Source organism: Pongo pygmaeus, chromosome 1 (genome assembly GCF_028885625.2).
Source record: "Pongo pygmaeus isolate AG05252 chromosome 1, NHGRI_mPonPyg2-v2.0_pri, whole genome shotgun sequence".
In the NCBI taxonomy this organism is placed as follows: Eukaryota; Metazoa; Chordata; class Mammalia; order Primates; family Hominidae; genus Pongo; species Pongo pygmaeus.
The window spans coordinates 13,709,696-13,721,299 of NC_072373.2; the positions used below are offsets into that span (position 1 = coordinate 13,709,696).

The window sequence follows — 11,604 nt, forward strand, 5'->3', positions numbered from 1 at the left end:
ACTACGATCCTCAGCTATCTGGATGAAGAATAGGCCGTCAGCACCACACAGGTAGGGCCCTGTGAACAAGATGCGCAAATGCTGTGGAAATTGTGTCTTTTGGGAAGACAGTGAGGAATCCCACTGTGAGTTCCCACTTGGTGGCAGAGATGTTGTCCTCTCAGGCTCTCCTGCCTTCTGACCATCAGGAATGGATGGAGGAGATGGCCTGCTGCAAAACCCTATCATCAGACACCATCGTTGGGGAGGGAGCCGCAGCACAGGCCCCAGGGGGCTCTTCTATGACACCTCTGAATGCAAGCTCAGTTGCCCAGGTCGCCCAGCCCATAGGTATTAATACACTGGGGCCAGAATACTGATGGCCACGCCTTGCTCCTTCCACTCTGCTCACATCCCTGGGGGCTCTGGCCCTGCTTCTGAACCTCGGATTGTTTCTGAGCATCTCCCAGGGTGTCTCCCTTGTTCTCAGCTACCAGGCAGCCTCTGCCGTCTCCCTGTGGCAGCTCTGACATGTTGAGTTCCAGGGCAATCACAGAGCAGCTTCACGCTGGGACACCCCCCACGACCATGAGTCAAAAGGGCTTGCCTCTGATCCTGAGCTCCAGCCCCCCATGGAACTCAACTACAAATCTGTGAATTGTCAGCAGCCCCCCTGCTGCTGGGAGACAGGGGAGGGAGCAAACCAAAGGGCAGAAGGAAGTTTGTTCTGGTGACTCTTCAGATTTGAGATGACAATGATAAGAGTAATAACAAGCAACATCGATCTGATGTCAGAGGCGTGTGAACCAAAAACTCCATCTTGAATAGGGGCTGGGTAAAATGAGGCTGAGACCTGCCCGGCTGTGTTCCCAGGCAGTGAAGGCATTCTAAGTCACAGGGTCAGATAGGAGGTCAGCACAAGATACAGGTTGTAAAGACGTTGCTGATAAAACAGGTTGCAGTAAAGAAGCTGGCTAAATCCTAGCAAAGCCAAGACGGCCACAAGAGTGACCTCTCTGGTTGTCCTCAGTGCTACACTGCCGTCAGCGCCATGACAGTTTACAAATGCCGTGGCAACTTCAGGAAGTTACCCTATATGGTCTAAAAAGGGAAAGCATGAATAATCCACCCCTTGTTTAGCATATCATCAAGAAATCACCATAAAAATGGGCCACCAGCAGCCCTCGGGGCTGCTCTGTCTATGGAGTAGCCATTCTCTTATTCCTTTACTTTCTTAATAAACTTGCTTTCACTCTGCACTGCGGACTCGCCCTGAATTCTCTCTTGCGTGAGATCCAAGAACCCTCTCTTGGGGTCTGGATTGGGACCCCTGTTCTGTAACACTGAGAAGAACACAGATGATAGCAATCCATTAGACAGAATTATTCACACTTACATCTCCTCAGCTCTTCAGGGGGTAAGACACCAGATCATGGGCGGGTTTTTTTTGTTTTTTGTTTTTTTCTTGAGATGGGATCTCACTCTGTTGTGCAGGCCAGAGTGCAGTGACGCCATCACAGCTCACTGCAGCCTCGAGCTCCTGGGCCCAAGTGATCCTCCAGCCTCAGCCTCCTCAGTAGCTGAGACTACAGGTGCATGCCACCATGCCAGGCTAACTTTTTTTTATTTTTTTGTAGAGACAGGGTCTCACTATGTTGCCTGGGTTAATCTCAAACTCCTGGGCTCAAGCAATCCTCCCACCTCTGCCTCCCAAGCACTGGGATTACAGGTGGGAGCCACCGTGCACTGCCATGGGCTGTTTTCATGAAAGATCAGAGGATGCCCTCTACCCCCCAGCTTCCAGCCACATCTCCTGGGTGGCACACTGCTCCGCCGTCCCCAGGATGTAGGCCCAGAGCAGCAGAGGTGGAGGATGAGCTGGGCGTCTGCCCAGTTTTAATGCTTTTGTTGATGTGTGGACAAAACAGGGACACACTAGTACCATCCTGCATTCCATCTGGTTTCTAGGAAAACCCTCACAACTTGCTTCAGTTTCAGCTATACATAATTTACTAACTTGTAAATGTTCAAACCCACATACGATCATTAACCGCATGCTGGTATTGTAGCCACTTACTTCAAAGATTCCCTAGTGACCCAGGGTGGCCTCCAAGGCCCTGTCTGCCCTGACTCCTACTTACTCTCCAGCATCACTTTCACACCTCACTCCCCCTGAAAACCCTGTACTCCATCCACGCTGGTCATGATTCAAGCCCACCTACTAGCCATGCTCCCTGCTGCCACAAGGCCTTTGCACCTGCAGCTTCCTCTGCCTGGCACACTCTTCCCTCCTCTCTTTGCCAGATGGACTTATTTGGTAGATCTTGACTCAAGCATCACTGAAGACTCAAGCCTTCTCTGACCTCTCTGACGAGGTCAAATCTATCTCTAGGTTCTTATTGACTGTGAGGCTCTCCTTTGATGCCCTTGTCATGGTTGCAGTTTTACATTTGTGTAAGTGATGACTCAAGGAAGATGTGTCTCCCCCATGATGCCATAAACCCTCTGAGGGCCGGGGTTCTAGATATGAAAGGAAAAGAAATCTGCCCGAAATCACTAAGCCAGAGGGAAGGGTCAAGCTGGGAACTGCCTCGGGCAAACCTGCCTCCCACTCTATTCCTAAATAAGATAGCTACATACCCACCCCACCCGCCACCACCACCACCCCCGCAAGCCCCACACTCCCTCACAATTTGCCCACAAGGAAATTCCTTACAGACAAAGGACAGGCAGAAGTCAAAGTCATCCTTCTGCTCATGTGAGACAAATGCACATCTGATTTGCTTGCTCTGCCCTATTGTTTCGCTAAGCCAGACTAAGGCATAAGTGACTAGTCCTGTAAATCAGCAGTCCCCAACCTTTTTGGCACCGGGGGCTGGTTTTGTGGAAGACAATTTTTCCACGGATGTGGGGTGGGTAGGATGGTTTCAGATGAAACTGTTCCACCTTGGATCATCAGGCATTAGTTAGATTCTCATAAGGAGCAATCTAGATCTCTCCCATGCACCGTTCACAATAGGGTTCACCCTCCTATGAGAATCTAATGCCACCACAGGTCTGGCAGGAGGTGGAGCTCAGTTGGTAATGCTCACTGGCTGCTTACCTCCTGCTTCCTAACAGGCCACAGACCCATACCGGTCCGCAGCCTAGGGGTTAGGGACCCTGCTGTAAACCGTTTATTCAGCGAAAGGCTGATCAGAAACTCAAAAGCATGCAACAGTTTGTCTCTTATGTACCTAGGACCTGGAAGGCCCCTCCCCACTTTGAGTTGTCTCGCCTTTCCGGACTGAACCAATGTACATTTGATATATATTGATTGATGTCTCATGTCTCCCTAAAATATATAAAATCAAGCTGTGCCCCGACCACCTTGGGCATATGTCGTCAGGAGCTCCTGAGGCTGTGTCATGGGTGTGTTCTTAACCCTAGCACAAGAAACTTTCTAAATTGATTGAGACCTTTCTTGGATACCATTTGGTTTATATGGTTTTACACATTCCCAGCACCTAATATATCATCTGGCACATGATAGCAATCAGAAGGTATTATCTGAAGAAATGCATGAAAGTTACTACTAGTCCTTTCTTGACATTAAGTGCTTCTCCTTAGGGGTGTGAATGAACCCTTAGAAGACTGAAATAGTAACCAAGGAAAGGGGGCGGGGGAACCAATATTTGTTGAGTGCGAACATCATGTGCCAGGTCTTGAGCAAAGGAGTTAACTTTCTTTTTTTTTTTGAGATGGATTCTCGCTCTGTCACCCAGGCTGGAATGCAGTGGCACAATCTCAGCTCATTGCAACCTCCACTACCCAGGGTTCAAGCGATTCTCCTGCCTCAGCCTCCCAAGTAGCTGGGATTACAGGCACGCAACACCATGTCTGGCTACTTTTTGTATTTTTAGTAGAGATGGGGTTTCACCATGTTGGTCAGGCCGGTCTCGAACTCCTGACCTCAGGTGATCTGCCTGTCTCGGCCTCCCAAAGTGCTAGGATTACAGGCGTGAGCCACTGTGCCCAGCCAGGAGTTAACTTTTTAAATCCTTACAAATTGCATTGTGATATTCTTTATCCTCATTTGGTAGATGGAGGTTCCTCATATAAATATGAGGAAGCTGAGTTTAGGCTGGGTGCAGTGTCTCACACCTGTAATCTCAGCACTTTGGGAGGCCAAGGTGGGCAGATTGCTGGAGCTCAGAAGTTCAAGACCATCCTGGTCAACACAGCAAGACCCTATCTCTACAAGAAATTTAAAAACTAGCCAGGCATGGTAATGCACGTCTGTAGTTACAGCTACTCAGGAGGCTGAGGCAGTAGGATCACATGGGATCAGGAGGTCAAGGCTGCAGTGAGCTGAGATCATGCCTCTGCACTCCAGCCTGGGCAGCAGAGAGAGATGCTGTCTCAAAGAGAGAGAAACAGAGAAAAGAAAAGAAACTGAATTCAAATTAAGTAACTTGCCGGATGTTAGACAACTACTAAGTGACTGAATCTGAATTTGAATCAGTCCACCTGACAACACCACTACCCTGCCTGTTGTCAGACTGAGGCATTTAAGAACCAAAAGGCTCCACCAGGCACAGTGGCTCACCCCTGTAATCCTAGCACTTTGGGAGGCAGAGGCAGGCGGATCACCTGAGGTTGGGAATTCGAGACCAGCCTGGCCAACATGGAGAAACCCTGTCTCCACTAAAAATACAAAATTACCTGGGCGTGGTGGCACATGCTTGTAATCCCAGCTACTCAGGAGGCTGAGGCACAAGAATCGCTTGAACCTGGAAGGCAGAGGTTGCAGTGAGCCGAGATCGTGCCATTGCACTCCAGCCTGGGCAACAAGAGTGAAACTCCAAAAAGTCTCAAAAAAAAAAAAAAAAAAGAACCAAAAGGCTCTCATCTCCTCCATACCTCATTTAAAGAAAAAAAATGCAGGGCCAGGCACAGTGGCTCACGCCTGTAATCCCAGCACTTTGGGAGGCCAAGGCAGGCAGATCACTTGAGGTCAGGAGTTCAAGACCAACCTGGCCAATATGGTGAAACCCCATCTCTAAGAAAATTCAAAAATTAGCCAGCATGGTGGCGCGTGCTTGTAATCCAAGCTACTTGGGAGGCTGAGGCAGGAGAATTGCTTGAACCCGGGAGGCGGAGGTTGCAGTGAGCTGAGATTGTGCTCACCACACAATCTCTTTACTCTCTCTGATGCAATCTACGGCTCAACGTTCTTTACAGCCACAGGCTCTGATGGACTTCACGTTATCATTGGATCAACATTTCTCACTATCTGCCTCCTCCGCCAATTAAAATTCCACTTTACATCCAGCCACCACTTTGGCTTTGAAGCTGCTGTCTGATTTGACACTTCATAGATGTAGTATGACTATTCTTACATGTCTCTGTCTACTGATGAGGATCCTACTCTTTTAGTATAAACAGTACCATTGATTTCCAATCAATTACTTTCAATAATATCCAAAAGAGAGTAATCAACCTGACACTAGCCCTAGTAACCAACACCTTACTGGCCCTATTACTAATAACAATCGCGTTTCTCCCACAGCGTAATACTTATATAGAAAAATCCAGCCCCTGTGAATGCAGATTTGACCCAATAGCCTCCGCCTGCCTCCTCTTTTCCATAAAATTCTTCCTAGTAGCCATCACATTCCTCCTTTTCGACCCAGAGATCACTCTACTACTACCCCTGCCATGAGCCCTTCAAACAACCAACCTGACACTAATAATCAGCACAGCCCTTATACTAATTACCATTTTAATCCTAGGCTTGACATGAATGAGCCCAAAAAGGATTAGACCGAGATGAATTGGTAAATAGTTTAAGCCAAAATAAATGATTTTTACTCATTAGGTTATGATAGACCATGTTTACCAAATGCCCTTATTAGCATACACCGTATCACTGCTAGGGATATTAGTCTATCGATTCCACCTAGTATCATCCCTGTTATGCCTAGAAGGCATAATACTATCAATAGTTATCACAAATACTCTTATAGCTTTAAGCATACGTTTCACTCTAGCACTCATAATCCCCATCATCTTCCTAGTATTTGCTCCCCGCGAAGCCGCAGTGGGCTTTGCCTTACTAGTTTCAATCTCCAACATATATGGCCTGGATTACGTACAAAATCTAAATTTACTTCCATGCTAAAAATTATTATTCCAACAATTATACTGTTACCAATGACATGATTCTCTAAAAATTCTATAATCTGAATCAACATGGTTATTCATAGCCTACTCATCAGCCTCGTCAGCCTACTATTTTTTAACCAATTCAGCGATAACCCATCCAACCTCTCATTAATTTTCTCTTCTGACCCGCTGATGTCACCGCTTCTAATCTTAATAGCCTGTCTACTGCCTCTTACAGTTTTTGCTAGAAGCCAATATCACCTGTCCAATGAATCACCCTCATGAAAAAAGCTCTATATTTCTATATTGATTTCCCTACTGACTTTTTTAATCAGAGCATTCACAGCCACAGAACTAATTATATTTTATATCCCCTTTGAAGCCACACTAGTTCCTACCCTAATTATCATCACCCACTGAGGCAACCAACCAGAACTCCTCAATGCAAGCTCACACTTCTATTTTACACACTAGTAGGATCCCTTCCTCTACTTGTAACACTTATTTATACTCAAAATACCTCAGGTTCACTAGACATGCTAGTAATAATACTTACTACCTAAGAGCCATTAGCCTCCTGATCCAAGAATCCTACATGACTAGCATGTATCATAGCTTTTATAGTAAAAATACCTCTATACAGATTTCACCTATGACTCCCCAAAGCCCATGTAGAAGCCCCTATTGTGGGCTCAATAGTACCTGGAGCAGGACTCCTAAAGCTAGGTGGCTACAGTATAATACGACTTACTCTTCTCCTCAATCCCCTAACAGAACATATAGCAAACCTTTCCTCATACTGTCCCTACGAGGGATAGTTATGACAAGCTCTATTTGTCTATGACAAACTGATCTAAAATCACGTATTGCCTACTCCTCTGTAAGCCACATAACACTTGTTATGATGGCTATCCTCATTCAGACCCCTTGAAGCTTAACAGGTGCAGTCACCCTTATAATTGCTCATGGACTCACTTCAGCCTTACTATTCTGCCTAGCAAATTCAAACTACGAGCGGGCCCATAGGTGAACCCTATTACTTACCGAACGCCTTCAAACACTGCTTCTGCTAATAGCCTCTTCATGACTTCTAGCAAATCTTACTAACCTTGCCTTACCCCGTACCATTAATCTAGTAGAACTCTTTGTGATTATGGCCTCATTCTCCTGATCTAATATCACTATTATGCTTATAGGACTTAATATACTAATTACAGCCCTTTACTCCCTAAATATGCTAATCACAACACAACAAGGGACAATTGCATATTATATTAACAGTACCAAACCTTCCTTTACATGAGAAAATACATTAATACTTATACATCTTGCATCTATCTTCCTATTATCCTTAAACCCTAAAATTATTATGGGGTTTGCATGCTGTAGCTATAGTTTAACCAAAACATTAGATTGCAGATCTAATAATAGAAGCCTGCAACTTCTTACCTACAGAGAAAGTATCCAAGAACTGCTAACTCGTGCCCCCGTGCCTAACAACATGACTTTCTCAACTTTTAAAGGATTAGTCATCTGTTAGTCTTAAGAGCCAAAAACATTGGTGCAACTCCAAATAAAAGCAACAAACATGTATTCTTCCACTGCTATAACATCCCTAATCCCCTTAATCTTACCGATTACCATTACCTTAGCCAACCCCCCCAAAAAGTTTCACATCCAAATTACGTAAAAACATCTATCGCATGCGCCTTCATTATTAGCTTCATTCCTACAACAATGTTGATGTGCACAGACCAAGAAGTCGTTATCTCAAACTGACACTGAATGACAATCCAAACTCTCAAACTCCCACTAAGCTTCAAGCTAGACTAATTCTCCACAATATTTATCCCAGTAACACTCACTATTTGTTACCTGATTATAGAATTCTCAATATGATATATAAACTCAGACCCTAACATTAATCAATTGTTCAAATACTTATTTTCCTCATCACAATTATTAATTCTGGTTACCACCAACAACCTCTTTCAGCTCTTTATTGGATGAGAAGGTGTAGGAATCATGTCTTTCTTACTAATCGGCTGATGGTATGGCCGAGCAGACGCTAATATAGCAGCCAAGCAGTTCTGTACAACCGCATCGGCAATATTGGCTTTATTTCAGCTATAGCATGATTCCTCCTGTCCTCCAACACATGAGAATTTCAACAAACATTTATTCTAGACCCTACCCCCAACTCCCTTCCATTAATTAGCCTTCTCTTAGCAGCAGCAGGAAAGTCAGTTCATTTCGGCCTGCATCCCTGACTCCCATCTGCCATAGAAGGCCCAGCCCCAGTCTCAGCCCTACTCCACTCCAGCACTGTAGTTGTAGCAGGAGTATTCCTGCTCATCTGCTTCTACCCTTTAATAGAAAATAACCTATCAATCCAAACCTTTACATTATGTCTGGGGGCTATTACTACCTTATTCACAGCCATCTGTGCTATAACACAAAATGATATCAAAAAAATCATAGCATTCTCCACCTCAAGCCAGTTAGGCCTTATAATAGTCACAATTGGCATTAATCAGCCGCATCTAGCATTCCTTCACATCTGCACCTATATCTTTTTCAAACCTATATTATTTATATGTTCAGGGTCCCTCATCCATAACCTCAGTGACGAACAAGACATCCAAAAAACAAGAGGGCTATTCAAGACCCTACCCCTCACTTCCTCCTTCCTTTTTATCGACAGTCTCACACTTACAGGTATGCCTTTCCTCACAGGCTTTTACTCCAAAGACCTCATCATTGAACCCGCAAACACATCATACACCAATGCCTGAGCCCTTTCTATTACGCTTATTGCCACCTCCTTGACAGCTGTCTACAGTACCCGTATTATTTTCTTCGCTCTAATAGGGCAACCTTGCTTCATGACTCTGATTATTATTAATGAAAATAACCCCTTCCTAATTAACTCAGTTAAACACCTAACAATCAGCAGCATCTTCGCTGGATTCCTCATCACCAACAGTATTATTCCTGCATCATCCCCCCAAACAACCATACCACTCCACCTGAAGCTCACAGCCCTAGGTGTGACCACCTTAGGCTTCTTACTAGCAATGGAGCTTAATCTCATAACTAATAACCTTAAACGAAAATACCCACTACAGACATTCAACTTCTCCAATATACTAGGATTTTATTCAGTCACAATTCACCATACAACCCCCAACTCAAACCTATCCACAAGCCAAAATCTGGCTTCACTACTACTAGACCTAATTTGACTAGAAAAGTCTATACCAAAGACCATTTCACAAATCCAAATTTCAGCCTCCATTACCATATCTACTCAAAAAGGCCTAATTAAACTCTGTCTCTCTTTTTTAATCCCATCCCTTTTAACCCTACTCCTAATTATCTAATCTATTACCCCAAGTAATTTCAATGGCAACATAAATACTAACAAATAATGATCAACCAGCAACTACCACTATTCGACACCCATAACTATACAAGGCAGCCACACCCACAGGATCCTCATGCAACAACCCCTCCCCCTCCCCCTCAAAAATCATCCAACTCTCTACACTATTAAAATCAATCATGACCCTCACCCCATCATGCTCAACTATTCACCAAACCGACAGCAACCCCATTAATAGTCATAATAGTAAAGCCCCTCAGATGTCAATATTTGACCCTCATGTTTCAGGATATTCCTCAGCAGCCATCGCCGTGGTATAGCCAAAAACAACCATCATGCCACCCAAGTAAATCAAAAAGACTGTCAACCCCACAAAAACCCCACCAAAAATCAACACAATATCACAACCTACAGCACCACTAATAATTAGCCCTAGGCCCCCATAAATAGGAGAAGGTTTCAAAGAGAAACCTACAAACCCTATAACCAAAAGGACACTTAATAAAAATATCAAATATGCTATTATTCCCACATGGACTATAGCTATGACTAATGACATGAAAAATCATTGTTGTACTTCAACTAGAAGAATACTAATGGTCAATACCCACAAAACACACTCGCTAATAAAAATTATTAATTACTCACTAATTACTCATAGTGCGAACTCCAGCCTGGGCAACAGAGTGAGACTCTGTCTCAAGAAAAGAAAAAAAAAAAAAAAAAAAAGCAGCTACTAATAAACCATGAAAGCACACTTTTTTTTTTTTTTTGAGATAGGGTCTTGCTGTGTCTCCCAGGCTGGAGTGTGCACACTACTGACTTCATAGTATTGTTATACTTTCTTGCCATTTAAAAATCAAAAAGCACCTGCATTCTATAAATGCACCTTCACACGGTGTAGCTGTGTACTGGTTTAATTGTGGTAATTAAGGCCGGGGAGAGCCACTGCTGCTAAGAAGTGAAAGAACAGCTTGAAGAGGAAAGAAACATTGTCCCATGAAACACGAAGGTAACATGGTCCGTTTAGTTCACACATAAGGCCTGTTATTAGGAGTAGGGAGTATCTGAAGTGTTTCCGTGAGAAAAGAGACCGATTATTACCATGGCGTGTGCGTACAAGTATTCATTCTCTGGCTGTTCTTTCCAAATCATTTGGTAAAACTCTCATTATTTAGTACATTTTATTTCATCTTTTCTTTTTCAGTTAAATTAGACTTCATTCAATTTGATTTTACATAAAAACCAATCCCTGGGGCAAAATAAAGGAATTCATTGGTTTGGATAAATCCAGTGCTATGCAGCTGATGCCACTCTTCTTTATTTATTTCTTTTTGCTTTGTTTTGTGTTTTTGAAACGAGGTCTCGCTGTGTCACCCAGGCTGCAATGCAGTGGCATGATCGTGGCTCACTGCAGCCTGTACCTCCTGGTCTCAGGCAATCCTCCCACTTCAGCTTTCCGAATAGCTGGGACTACAGGCACATGCCATCATGCCTAAGTTTTCTATTTTTTGTAGAGACAAGGTCTCGCAGTGTTGCCCAAGCTGGTCTCAAACTCCTGGGCTCAAGCGATCCTCCCGCCTTGGCCTCCCAAAGTGCAAAGATTACAGGCATGAACCACTGTGCCTGGCCTTTGATGCTGCTTTTCTAATACCTTTCTCCTGATCAAATAATTGGTTGTTTCATCTTAGCCCTTACTGGCATGTAACATTTGGAAGTATAGATCCACATTGGCATAGCTTCCTTTAATTAAAAATTATGGCTGGGTGCTGTGGCTCACACCTCTAGTCCCAGCACTTTGGAAGGCCAAGGCAAGTAGATTACCTGAGGTCTGGAGTTTGAGACCAGCCTGGACAACATGGTGAAACCCTGTCTCTACTAAAAATACAAAAATTTGCTGTGCATGGTGGGGCGCACCTGTAGTCCCAGCTACTTGGGAGGCTGAGGCAGGAGAATCACTTGAACCTCGGAGGCAGAGGTTGCAGTGAGCCGAGATCGTGCCACTGCACTCTAGCCTAAGATACAGAGTGAGACTGTCTCAAAAAACAAAACAAAAAATTTACATAGGAAGAAGAAAATCCAAGAGGAAAGAA

At 44.2% G+C, this 11,604-nt stretch overlaps 1 pseudogene; it reads left to right on the forward strand.

The window, feature by feature from the left end:
• The first annotated feature begins 7,714 nt into the window (after nt 1-7,714).
• On the forward strand, nt 7,715-9,509 carry LOC129014707 (NADH-ubiquinone oxidoreductase chain 5-like; annotated as a pseudogene).
• Nucleotides 9,510-11,604: the final 2,095 nt, after the last annotated feature.